Raw genomic sequence first — 13,174 nt, 5'->3', positions numbered from 1 at the left:
TTCTAAGACATGTATCATCATGGTTCAGATCTAGCTCTAGCACTCACGTGTACATGAACGTGCTGGTTCAGATCTTGATCAAGCTTTTTTTGATGACATATGTAAATCAGGAAAAAATGTCTTGGTGTCATTTAGACATAATTTGGCAATTTTTTTTAATTCCCGTAATTAAAAATCAATTCACCTGACATTTTAAGATGGGATCCTCTTCAACAAATGACATTTGTAAGACAAAGATCTTCTTTAGGAAATTACATTTGTAAGATGGGATCCTCTTAAACAAATGACATTTGTAGGATGTAGATCCTCTTCAGCAAATGACATTTGAGGGGTGGAGATCCTCTTCTGCTAATGACATTTATAGCAGACAGCCCCAGTGATACAGCCGATGGAGAAATGATTGTATACATTTCCCCTAAGACCCAACACCCCGCTGGTGTGGGAGAAATGTTGGGACAAGTTTCTTCTGGACACGATCTTGTCGGATTCATTATTCATATGACCTCAGCTTGGTATATTGGTGCAGTCATCGACCGTGTGCTGACTGTATGACTGCGGCAATCATCGACCGTGTGCTGACTGAAGCAGTCATAGGCCGTGCGTCCTTTACATAAAGATCGCCATACCCTTATACAATGATCGTTATTTTCTTTACATAGGCAACTACACTAACATCTACACCAGGGGTTCCCAACCCCGTGCCCGCGGGCTCCATGGCGCCCGCCGAACGATTCGTATGTGCCCGCCTCTCACTATTCGACAGAGACAGAATTTTTTTCATAAATAATATTGAAAGGTGGAAGGGGATGGAAATCGAAAGTTTGAGGGGGGGGGGGTTGCAAATCGAAAATTTGAGGGGGGGGGGGGGGTGCAAATCGAAAGTTTGAGCGGGGGGGGGGGGGCAAATCGAAAGTTTTGTCCCCGGGTGACGGGAAGGGTCGCTACGCCTCTGGAAGGAGTTTGTCGATTTAAAATAGGTGGTGCCCGCCACCCTACCGATATTTTAGAATGTGCTCTAGAGTAAAAAAAAGGTTGGGAACCCCTGATCTACACTAATGTAGGTGTCCGACAAATTATTCTATTACAGCATAGAGTAGGTAATCATAACATCAAATTATAGCAGCATTTTTTTTTTAAATACAGCGGGAGATCAACATGGCGGCCAAACAGCTTCCGATCTCCGTTATTATTGGCTAACACCAGGGGGCAGCACTGATAATGTGGTAGGGAACGTGTGGTCCTGCTGCAAGTAGATCTACTGGTAGAGTATGACATCAAAGTTATCCTCGCTCAACTAACTTGGTATAATTTAAAGTGCAGGCTTGCATGCTCATTGTCTTAGTTTGTTGGTGTGTCTGTCTGTCAGGTGGTGTTGATTCTTTATATTGTTGCTTTGTTAACTGTTGCTTGTCAGGGAACCCCTGTTGTTGTTTCTATGAGTTCTTGCTTTGTTAAGTTTGTTCCACATCTTCTGTTGTTGTTTCTATGAGTTCTTGCTTTGTTAAGTTTGTTCTACATCTCCTGTTGTTGTTTCTATGAGTTCTGGCTTTGTTAAGTTTGTTCTACATCTCCTGATGTTGTTTCTATGAGTTCTTGCTTTGTTAAGTTTGTTCTACATCTCCTGTTGTTGTTTCTATGAGTTCTTGCTTTGTTAAGTTTGTTCTACGTCTCCTGTTGTTGTTTCTATGAGTTCTTGCTTTGTTAAGTTTGTTCTACATCTCCTGTTGTTGTTTCTATGAGTTCTTGCTTTGTTAAGTTTGTTCTACATCTCCTGTTGTTGTTTCTATGAGTTCTTGCTTTGTTAAGTTTGTTTTACATCTCCTGTTGTTGTTTCTATGAGTTCTTGCTTTGTTAAGTTTGTTCTACATCTCCTGTTGTTGTTTCTATGAGTTCTTGCTTTGTTAAGTTTGTTCTACATCTCCTGTTGTTGTTTCTATGAGTTGTTGCTTTGTTAAGTTTGTTCCACATTTCCAGGTTGCTATAGCCAGATTAGTTCCTGACCTTCCTCCACACAAAACGGTTCCACTTCCTCTAGCGTGCGAATCGATACGGGAACCACGTGACTCGTGCTTGACGAAACTTGCACTGCCAAATGGCCCTAGCCAAATTGTACGGCAAACACTTGAGGAATAAATTCTCATAAAAAAGAATCAATACTCCCCCCCCCCCCCCATGTCCTGGCCGTCCCTAGCGCCCACCCCCAGAAACTATCCATCACACAGATCATTCCATCACATCCACAAATGTGAAACGAACAATCAAACCATCGCACTCACCCCCTTCTAGCACCCCACCCCCATCCCCAATATTTCTTCATGACTCACGTCGGTCAGATTTTACTATTCGAGAAAAGTTTCGGATCAATTTCAATTTCTTTTCGGAATACATTAGCGGGCCAGCTGGCTATAGATGGGCTATGGCAATATAGGTTGTAGGTTGTCAAAACCTGCTGGTGGTGTAGGTTGTCAAAACTTGCTGGTGGTGTAGGTTGTCAAAACCTGCTAGTGGTGTAGGTTGTCAAAACCTGCTGGTGGTGTAGGTTGTCAAAACCTAGTTGTGGTGTAGGTTGTGGGAACCTGCTAGTGGTGGTGTAGGTTGTCGAAACCTGCTAGTGGTGTAGGTTGTGGAAACCTGCTGGTGGTGTAGGTTGTGGGAACCTGCTGGTGGTGTAGGTTGTCGAAACCTGCTAGTGGTGTAGGTTGTGGAAACCTGCTGGTGGTGTAGGTTGTGGAAACCTGCTAGTGGTGGTGTAGGTTGTCAAAACCTGCTGGTGGTGTAGGTTGTGGGAACCTGCTAGTGGTGTAGGTTGTCGAAACCTGCTAGTGGTGTAGGTTGTCAAAACCTGCTGGTGGTGTAGGTTGTGGGAACCTGCTAATAGTGGTGTAGGTTGTGGGAACCTGCTAGTGGTGGTGTAGGTTGTCAGAACCTGCTAGTGGTGATGTAGGTTGTGGGAACCTGCTAGTGGTGGTGTAGGTTGTGGGAACCTGCTAGTGGTGTAGGTTGTGGGAACCTGCTAGTGGTGGTGTAGGTTGTGGGAACCTACAAGTGGTGGTGTAGGTTGTCAGAACCTGCTAGTGGTGGTGTAGGTTGTGGGAACCTGCTAGTGGTGGTGTAGGTTGTGGGAACCTGCTAGTGGTGTAGGTTGTGGGAACCTGCTAGTGGTGGTGTAGGTTGTGGGAACCTGCTAGTGGTGGTGTAGGTTGTGGGAACCTGCTAGTGGTGGTGTAGGTTGTCAAAACCTGCTGGTGGTGTAGGTTGTGGGAACCTGCTGGTGGTGTAGGTTGTGGAAACCTGCTGGTGGTGGTGTAGGTTGTGAGAACCTGCTAGTGGTGGTGTAGGTTGTGGGAACCTGCTAGTGGTGGTGTAGGTTGTGGAAACCTGCTAGTGGTGGTGTAGGTTGTGTGAACCTGGTAGTTGTGGTGTAGGTTGTGGGAACCTGCTAGTGGTGTAGGTTGTGGGAACCTGCTAGTGATGGTGTAGGTTGTGGAAACCTGCTAGTGGTGTAGGTTGTGGAAACCTGCTAGTGATGGTGTAGGTTGTGGGAACCTGCTAGTGGTGGTGTAGGTTGTGGGAACCTGCTTAGGGTGGTGTAGGTTGTGGAAACCTGCTGGTGGTGTAGGTTGTGGAAACCTGCTAGTGATGGTGTACGTTGTGGGAACCTGATAGTGGTGGTGTAGGTTGTGGGAACCTACAAGTGGTGGTGTAGGTTGTCAGAACCTGCTAGTGATGGTGTAGGTTGTGGGAACCTACAAGTGGTGGTATAGGTTGTGGGAACCTGCTAGTGATGGTGTAGGTTGTGGGAACCTACAAGTGGTGGTGTAGGTTGTCAGAACCTGCTAGTGATGGTGTAGGTTGTGGGAACCTACAAGTGGTGGTGTAGGTTGTCAGAACCTGCTAATGGTGGTGTAGGTTGAGGGAACCTGATAGTGGTGGTGTAGGTTGTGGGAACCTACAAGTGGTGGTGTAGGTTGTGGGAACCTGCTAGTGATGGTGTAGGTTGTGGGAACCTACAAGTGGTGGTGTAGGTTGTCAGAACCTGCTAGTGATGGTGTAGGTTGTGGGAACCTACAAGTGGTGGTGTAGGTTGTCAGAACCTGCTAATGGTGGTGTAGGTTGAGGGAACCTGATAGTGATGGTGTAGGTTGTGGGAACCTACAAGTGGTGGTGTAGGTTGTGGGAACCTGCTAGTGATGGTGTAGGTTGTGGGAACCTACAAGTGGTGGTGTAGGTTGTCAGAACCTGCTAGTGATGGTGTAGGTTGTGTGAACCTGCTAGTGGTGGTGTAAGTTGTGTGAACCTGCTAGTGGTGGTGTAGGTGTTGGAAACCTGCTAATGGTGGTGTAGGTTGTGGGAACCTGCTAGTGGTGGTGTAGGTTGTGGGAACCTGCTGGAACCTGCTAGTGGTGGTGTAGGTTGTGGGAACCTGCTGGTGGTGGTGTAGGTTGTGGAAACCTGCTAATGGTGGTGTAGGTTGTGGGAACCTGCTGGTGGTGGTGTAGGTTGTGGGAACCTGCTAATGGTGGTGTAGGTTGTGGGAACCTGCTGGTGGTGGTGTAGGTTGTGGGAACCTGCTAATGGTGGTGTAGGTTGTGGGAACCTGCTGGTGGTGGTGTAGGTTGTGGGAACCTGCTAATGGTGGTGTAGGTTGTGGGAACCTGCTAGTGGTGGTGTAGGTTGTGGGAGCCTGCTAGTGGTGGTGTAGGTTGTCAGAACCTGCTAGTGGTGTAGGTTGTGGGAACCTGCTAGTGGTGGTGTAGGTTGTGGGAACCTGCTAGTGGTGGTGTAGGTTGTGGGAACCTGCTAGTGGTGTTGTAGGTTGTCAGAACCTGCTAGTGGTGTAGGTTGTGGGAACCTGCTAGTGGTGGTGTAGGTTGTGGAAACCTGCTAGTGATGGTGTAGGTTGTGGGAACCTGCTAGTGATGGTGTATGTTGTCGGAACCTGCCAATGTCGGGACGTTAAACAAAGAATAAAATTGGGGCTGCATATAAAAGAACGCTGGACGATGCGGGCGTTCTGGAAGGATCTAAATTGGATTAAACCGGAAGTGTGCAAGTGTTGGAATCTTTCAATAAAACAGTTTGGAATAAAAAGCCGAACTATATGCGTGGGGGGGTGTCGGTGAAGTATGTGGAAAGAAAGGGGTATGGAATGAATAACGCGGTTCTGAAAATGGCTGTTATTATCGTGATAACAAATTGTAATATCACGTCATATCATGTTACAAGTTATCGATTCCCATCAAATATTGCAGATATTAACACGATGATTGGAATCAATACTAGTTGTGGCAAGCATTGAATTTATTGAGGAAATACAGGATGCTGTAACCAATCACGTTTATAGTTGTTGTTTTCATAGACAATGCGCATAAGTCAGTAAAAAATATGCTTGAGTCGCTATCTGTATTTTGGTGTCAGTACCCTTTATTTTAAAGCCACAACCTCTATATTAAATCAGTACCTCTAAAATAAAATAAAAAGCACATCTATATTAGTCGGTATATGTATTTTAGAGTCGGTACTTCTATATTGGAGAGTACGTCTATATTGCAGTCAGTACGTCTATATTGTAGTCAGTACGCCTATATTGGAGTCAGTACGTCTATATTGGAGTCAGTACGTCTATATTGGAGTCAGTACGTCTATATTGTAGTCAGTACGTCTATATTGGAGTCAGTGCGTCTATATTGGAGTCAGTACGTCTATATTGGAGTCAGTACGTCTATATTGGAGTCAGTACGTCTATATTGGAGTCAGTACGTCTATATTGGAGTCAGTACGTCTATATTGGAGTCAGTGCGTCTATATTGGAGTCAGTGCGTCTATATTGGAGTCAGTACGTCTATATTGGAGTCAGTACGTCTATATTGGAGTCAGTACGTCTATATTGTAGTCAGTACGTCTATATTGGAGTCAGTGCGTCTATATTGGAGTCAGTACGTCTATATTGGAGTTAGTGTGTCTATATTGGAGTCAGCACGCCTATATTGGAGTCAGTACGTCTATATTGGAGTTAGTGTGTCTATATTGGAGTCAGCACCTCTGTGTTATTTAGCAGCACCTCCATAATGATACAGAACGTGTCTAACAGCGGTAGAACACTGATATAAAAAGTGTTACCCAGCGGTAGAACATTTACATAAAAAGTGTTAACCAGCGGTAGAACATTGATATAAAAAGTGTTACCCAGCGGTAGAACATTTATATAAAAAGTGTTACCCAGCGGTAGAACATTTACATAAAAAGTGTTAACCAGCGGTAGAACATTTATATAAAAAGTGTTACCCAGCGGTAGAACATTGATATAAAAAGTGTTACCCAGCGGTAGAACATTGATATAAAAAGTGTTAACCAGCGGTAGAACATTGATATAAAAAGTGTTAACCAGCGGTAGAACATTGATATAAAAAGTGTTACCCAGCGGTAGAACATTGATATAAAAAGTGTTAACCAGCGGTAGAACATTGATATAAAAAGTGTTACCCAGCGGTAGAACATTGATATAAAAAGTGTTACCCAGCGGTAGAACATTGATATAAAAAGTGTTACCCAGCGGTAGAACACTGATATAAAAAGTGTTAACCAGCGGTAGAACATTGATATAAAAAGTGTTACCCAGCGGTAGAACATTGATATAAAAAGTGTTACCCAGCGGTAGAACATTTATATAAAAAGTGTTACCCAGCGGTAGAACATTTATATAAAAAGTGTTACCCAGCGGTAGAACATTTATATAAAAAGTGTTACCCAGCGGTAGAACATTTATATAAAAAGTGTTACCCAGCGGTAGAACATTTATATAAAAAGTGTTACCCAGCGGTAGAACATTTATATAAAAAGTGTTACCCAGCGGTAGAACATTTATATAAAAAGTGTTACCCAGCGGTAGAACACTGATATAAAAAGTGTTACCCAGCGGTAGAACACTGGACAGACCTAAGTCCAAGGACCTACAATGACCTACAATGACCTACAGCATCTACCCTAGTGAGCCCCAGGGTACTTGACCAACACCAGACGACACAAGGAGACGGACGGGGAGGGCGATACGACCCACGGGGGTTGAAGAACACAAAGCGCTAAAAATAACATCGGAATCTGTGGTCATCCTGACGTCACTAAATGGGGGAGGGGAGGGGAGGGCTGTGGGTTCCCGTGTGACCGATGCCAAGGTGAAGGCCGAACTTAGCGTGCGAGGTTGGCGTGTAGGGGACGACGGGGGGGGGGGGGATATTGAGCTGACCTTTCCATCCAGCTCTATATCAGGACCTGCATCTCGTGACTTCAACTTCCGATACCTTCAAGAATGTTCTAATGCCAGACTCAGATCATCTATTTTTAGCCGGCACTAATCATTTGACCCGTCAGATACGGATCTGAGATCTGTGAATGTCTAAGCCAGTTATTTATTGTGTCATTAATCTGGGTTAATATTAGTTGACTTTTAGAATCAGCTGAAAATTGGGTTCCCAAAATAATACCCATCTGAAAGCTAGTAGGACTAAGTGTGGCCTCGAATAGAGTAATTAAGAAAAATAATCTGTTTAATTAGACCAAAGTAAATATACATTTGCTTTCACAGTAACTCATAAAGAAAAAAAGTGGACATGAACGGTTTTCTACACCAGTCAAATTTTAAAATGGTAGTTGTATCGCTATAACACCTCAAGGGACGGCGTGGTCTAGCGGTAGATACCTTGACTGCTAACCCGTGAGTCTTGGGTTCGAATCCGAACATTAAGGAAAGCAAAGGTGGTTGGGCCTAGTGCTGACCACACAATCCGTTCATATGACGAGGTATGTGAAACAGATGAACTCTACTTCATCTGCCTTAGCACGAACGGGGGAAAAAATAATGGTAAAATAACATTCATTTAATCTAATACATGATTGAATGTTTAAAAGTAAAATCTCCATGCAATCTCCAGTACATATGAATGACAATGTTTGTAAGTCATCTTTTTAAAAGGTTTGTATTAAACATATATATATTTGGCCTTTTTTTCCCAGTTCAGCATTTTATAGCTTGGTTTAATTAAGTTAAAGTATGTGATAATTGCGAGAATAATTAAGTTCTCTTTGTGCTATACAAAACACCCCGACCCCTACGTCAATGACATTTCAATAGAGGCGATACGTCGGGCTATATTAAACTATTGCCGGCAAAAACTTGAGAGTAGAGTCCCTTGTTTAATGGCGCCTTGATTCTGTGAAAGAATTGGGACTGGCAAGCTGGATTAGGGGGGATTTCAAGGGCCAAGAACGACAACTCTTAGCCACTGTAAGGTTGCAAATAGTTCCAAACTTCAAGGTTGGTTGTTTAAAAAAAAAAGATTGGTGGCTTTGAATAACTGGAATATGAAACGGTTTGAAAGAAAACAAAGGAAATTTTTAAAGTGCAGTGCAGTCATTGACAGTAAAAAAAAAGTTGTTTAGGAATTCGTTTTTTTTTTTTAGAATTTGCTCTAAAAATATTTTCCTCCCTGGAAATGTTAACGATAAAAAAACGTAAATGCAATTTGTTGTCAATTTTGTTATAGCTAGGTAAAAGTAAAAGTACACATTGAATGATTGATTGGTAAAGCTATTTTTATAATACATTTAACCGATTTACGTAGCAGAAGAGACCAAATACAAGTGTGGCTGTCATACATTTGGTATCTATTGTTTACATTCTAGGCTTATAACAGATCTGATCATCAGGAGAAGTATGTAGATGGTGTGGGGTGGTGCTAATGAAAGAAACAACTTGTATACAAATTCCATAGACAAAAGACTGTATGTGATTGGTGTATGGACGTAAACTAATAGAGAATAAAGTGCTGGCTAGCACTAGATGTGGCTACTTAAACAGCAGGAACACTCCGGCTAGTGAAGGGGACTATTGACACACTGAAACAGGGTGAGTAGTCTACCCAGGCTAGTTGTAGGCAGCGAGACTTTGAACACACTCCGGTTAGTCTGGGGACTATTAACACATTCCGGCTAGTGGGAGGGAAAGGGGGGGGGGGGGCTACTAACATACTACAGCTAGTGGGGGAGGGGACTGAAACGTCTAGCGTGAGTACCTAGTCTGTGGCATGTGCACACGTCGACTCAAGCTCTCAGACAACGCTCGTAGTGGCGTTCTGTTTGCACAGCCAGTACTCACTCGTTACGGCGTGCGTGCACGTGACACGGTGCTAGAGACTTGAAGTACACGGCAACCGATAGGTCTAGACGTGTCCTTTCTGTTAGAGTCACGGGGATGTAGGGGTAGAGTCACTAGTCACGGGGATGTAGGGGTAGAGTCACTAGAGTCACGGGACTATAGGGGTAGAGTCACAAAACCGTAGGGGTAGAGTCACAAAACTGTAGGGGTAGAGTCACTAGAGTCACAAGACTGTAGGGATAGAGTCACTAGAGTCACGGAACTGTTAAAAAGAGACACTAGATCAATGGAATGCAAGGCTAGAGTCACTAGAATTCCAAATGTATTTCTCTAGCCCCTGTATTTCAGTCTACCCTCTTGAACAACAAGCTTGTGATAGTCCATCACTCGGTACTAAGTAAGTCTACAAGTAGGTCGTAGACAAACTGTATCGTAGAGAGATTCCAACGTATGTAGCTAGGCCTACCCACACAACCCACACAACAAGCCTGGTGGGGTGAGGTTCATTAACCCACACAAGCCTGGTGGGGTGAGTTCATTAACCCACACAACCCACACAACAAGCCTGGTGGGGTGAGTTCATTAACCCACACAAGCCTGGTGGGGTGAGTTCATTAACCCACACAACCCACACAACAAGCCTGGTGGGGTGAGGTTCATTAACCCACACAAGCCTGGTGGGGTGAGGTTCATTAACCCACACAAGCCTGGTGGGGTGAGTTCATTAACCCACACAAGCCTGGTGGGGTGAGTTCATTAACCCACACAACCCACACAACAAGCCTGGTGGGGTGAGGTTCATTAACCCACACAAGCCTGGTGGGGTGAGGTTCATTAACCCACACAACCCACACAACAAGCCTGGTGGGGTGAGTTCATTAACCCACACAAGCCTGGTGGGGTGAGTTCATTAACCCACACAAGCCTGGTGGGGTGAGTTCATTAACCCACACAACCCACACAACAAGCCTGGTGGGGTGAGGTTCATTAACCCACACAACCCACACAACAAGCCTGGTGGGGTGAGGTTCATTAACCCACACAAGACTGGTGGGGTGAGGTTCATTAACCCACACAAGACTGGTGGGGTGAGGTTCATTAACCCACACAACCCACACAACAAGCCTGGTGGGGTGAGGTTCATTAACCCACACAAGCCTGGTGGGGTGAGTTCATTAACCCACACAACCCACACAACAAGCCTGGTGGGGTGAGGTTCATTAACCCACACAACAAGCCTGGTGGGGTGAGGTTCATTAACCCACACAACAAGCCTGGTGGGGTGAGGTTCATTAACCCACACAACCCTGGTGGGGTGAGTTCATTAACCCACACAACAAGCCTGGTGGGGTGAGTTCATTAACCCACACAACAAGCCTGGTGGGGTGAGTTCATTAACCCACACAACCCACACAACCCACACAACAAGCCTGGTAGGGTGAGGTTCATTAACCCACACAACAAGCCTGGTGGGGTGAGGTTCATTAACCCACACAACCCACACAACCCACACAACAAGCCTGGTAGGGTGAGGTTCATTAACCCACACAACAAGCCTGGTAGGGTGAGGTTCATTAACCCACACAACCCACACAACCCACACAACAAGCCTGGTGGGGTGAGGTTCATTAACCCACACAACAAGCCTGGTAGGGTGAGGTTCATTAACCCACACAACCCACACAACCCACACAACAAGCCTGGTGGGGTGAGGTTCATTAACCCACACAACCCACACAACCCACACAACAAGCCTGGTGGGGTGAGGTTCATTAACCCACACAACAAGCCTGGTAGGGTGAGGTTCATTAACCCACACAACCCACACAACAAGCCTGGTGGGGTGAGTTCATTAACCCACAGCCGTGTGCAGGCCGGCGTGTGCTGTATGCTACAGCAGGCACGTCAGGTAATTGGGGAGTTCTAGAAAATGTCAGACGTGAGTAATACTGCAAGAACTTACCTTGTCCTGGTTAGATCACTTGGATTAGATTGTATCCTGCACACTAAAGTAATCCAGAACACAACTGATCCAGGTAGTTAGTTATTTTTGTCAGGGTTAGATCACTTGGTTTAGATGGTATCCTTCACGGTGGAGTAATCCAGAACACAGGTGACCCACTTGAAAGAGGTAAAAGTAAGATTAATTTACAAAGTCACTAGTTACTACAAATCAAGTTGGTACAAGTTTCACTTAAATGTTCAATCGATCTATTTTAATTTAAAGCAAAAACGAATCTTACGTCAATGTATTTTATAAGCACCGTAAAATTAAACAGCTATATAATCACACGAAAAACAACCAAGGGAATATTAAGTTGAACCAGAATAAATTGATCGATGACCCAATCGATAATCAAAGATAAAGAAGATTGTCGACCACACCCATGTCGATCGGTATCGATATGAAAAATAACCCTCTACCAAACTAAACCTAACCCAAGTTTTTTACCAATACCCCATGGTCTAACACTGACAAGCTAAATGTGTGAGAGCTAAATCAGCTTAAGGTAGAGCTGTGTGGAGGTAGAAGGATAAAAAAATCCAGGTATGGAAGAATTTGATCGGTTAAAATAACCTGGCTAAACCAGGTATGGAAGAATTTGATCGGTTAAACTAACCTGGCTAATCCAGGTATGGAAGAATTTGATCGGTTAAAATAACCTGGCTAATCCAGGTATGGAAGAATTTGATCGGTTAAACTAGCCTGGCTAATCCAGGTATGGAAGAATTTGATCGGTTAAAATAACCTGGCTAATCCAGGTATGGAAGAATTTGATCGGTTAAACTAGCCTGGCTAATCCAGGTATGGAAGAATTTGATCGGTTAAAATAACCTGGCTAATCCAGGTATGGAAGAATTTGATCGGTTAAACTAGCCTGGCTAATCCAGGTATGGAAGAATTTGATCGGTTAAAATAACCTGGCTAATCCAGGTATGGAAGAATTTGATCGGTTAAAATAACCTGGCTAATCCAGGTATGGAAGAATTTGATCGGTTAAAATAACCTGGCTAATCCAGGTATGGAAGAATTTGATCGGTTAAAATAACCTGGCTAAACCAGGTATGGAAGAATTTGATCGGTTAAACTAACCTGGCTAATCCAGGTATGGAAGAATTTGATCGGTTAAAATAACCTGGCTAAACCAGGTATGGAAGAATTTGATCGGTTAAACTAACCTGGCTAATCCAGGTATGGAAGAATTTGATCGGTTAAACTAACCTGGCTAATCCAGGTGTATAACACGCCCGGACGTGAAGACGCGACCTTTTCAACTCGCCATCAATAAGATCGGAATGTTCAAATCGAAACCGGATGTTGATGCTATCCTCTTGTTACTATGGTAATATTGGCTGTAAAGGAATGCTGCTTCACAGAACCGTTTTATCTATACCAGTAAGAGAAAAAGTAAACTAAATTCGGACTTTAATAGACATTGTATAAACAGATTTAGTATTAGTTGGTAGATGTAGATCTATATGTATTTACTCGTAATGAAAATAAACACATTAAAAAACTACTTAAATTTTAATCTAATCCGTAGATTTTTAGCAGAGGCTTACGTTATCAGGTGTGTTATCGAACTCGTCTAAAACAACACACAACACGGAAATAAAAAAAAACACAGCGGCACACGTTTCATTTTTTGTTTCACGTCTAGCAACACGACCGGTCAACTCACAGCGTGTGATGTGGGGGGAATCCAAAAAAATTTGCGATAGTCCACAAAGTGCAGAAAATATTTGAACGAGACTTCCCGATGGGACGCGACTCAAGACTGAATGTAAACAGAGTACCGTCCCCTGCCTGGCGACCTAGCTCAAAACAGCTGCGCGGTGAGCGAGGCGCTGAGGCGAGGGGGGAAAAAACCCCCGCGAGGTGAATTGTCCGGTCAGAAGGAAAAGAGAGGGGGGGGGGGGTTTGAGGTGTACGGTTAATCAATAGGATATTTTGTTCTGCTTCAACCGACATATGCGGAATCGAATACAAAAATATAAGGTTAAAACATTAAAAACATAGCA

General features: G+C 44.0%; 1 protein-coding gene across 3 annotated transcripts in view; it reads right to left on the bottom strand.

The window, feature by feature from the left end:
* Window positions 1–12,929, bottom strand: part of LOC131939734 (uncharacterized) — a 104,830-nt gene extending 91,901 nt beyond the window's left edge. For 2 of the 3 annotated variants that reach the window (XM_059298221.1, XM_059298258.1), the window contains exons 1-2: window positions 12,835–12,929; window positions 11,115–11,272 (exon numbers count right to left, since the gene is read on the bottom strand). The gene's annotated coding sequence lies outside the window, so the exon portion shown is untranslated. Of the gene's footprint in view, window positions 1–11,114; window positions 11,363–12,834 lie in introns of all 3 variants that reach the window. The other variant, XM_059298226.1, reaches the window with a different exon arrangement.
* Between the last annotated feature and the right edge of the window lie 245 nt (window positions 12,930–13,174).

Source organism: Physella acuta, unplaced genomic scaffold (assembly GCF_028476545.2).
Source record: "Physella acuta isolate Inbredline_101_S28 unplaced genomic scaffold, ASM2847654v3 ptg000019l, whole genome shotgun sequence".
Classification (NCBI taxonomy): domain Eukaryota; kingdom Metazoa; phylum Mollusca; class Gastropoda; family Physidae; genus Physella; species Physella acuta.
This window is presented reverse-complemented; position numbering and strand designations above follow the sequence as displayed.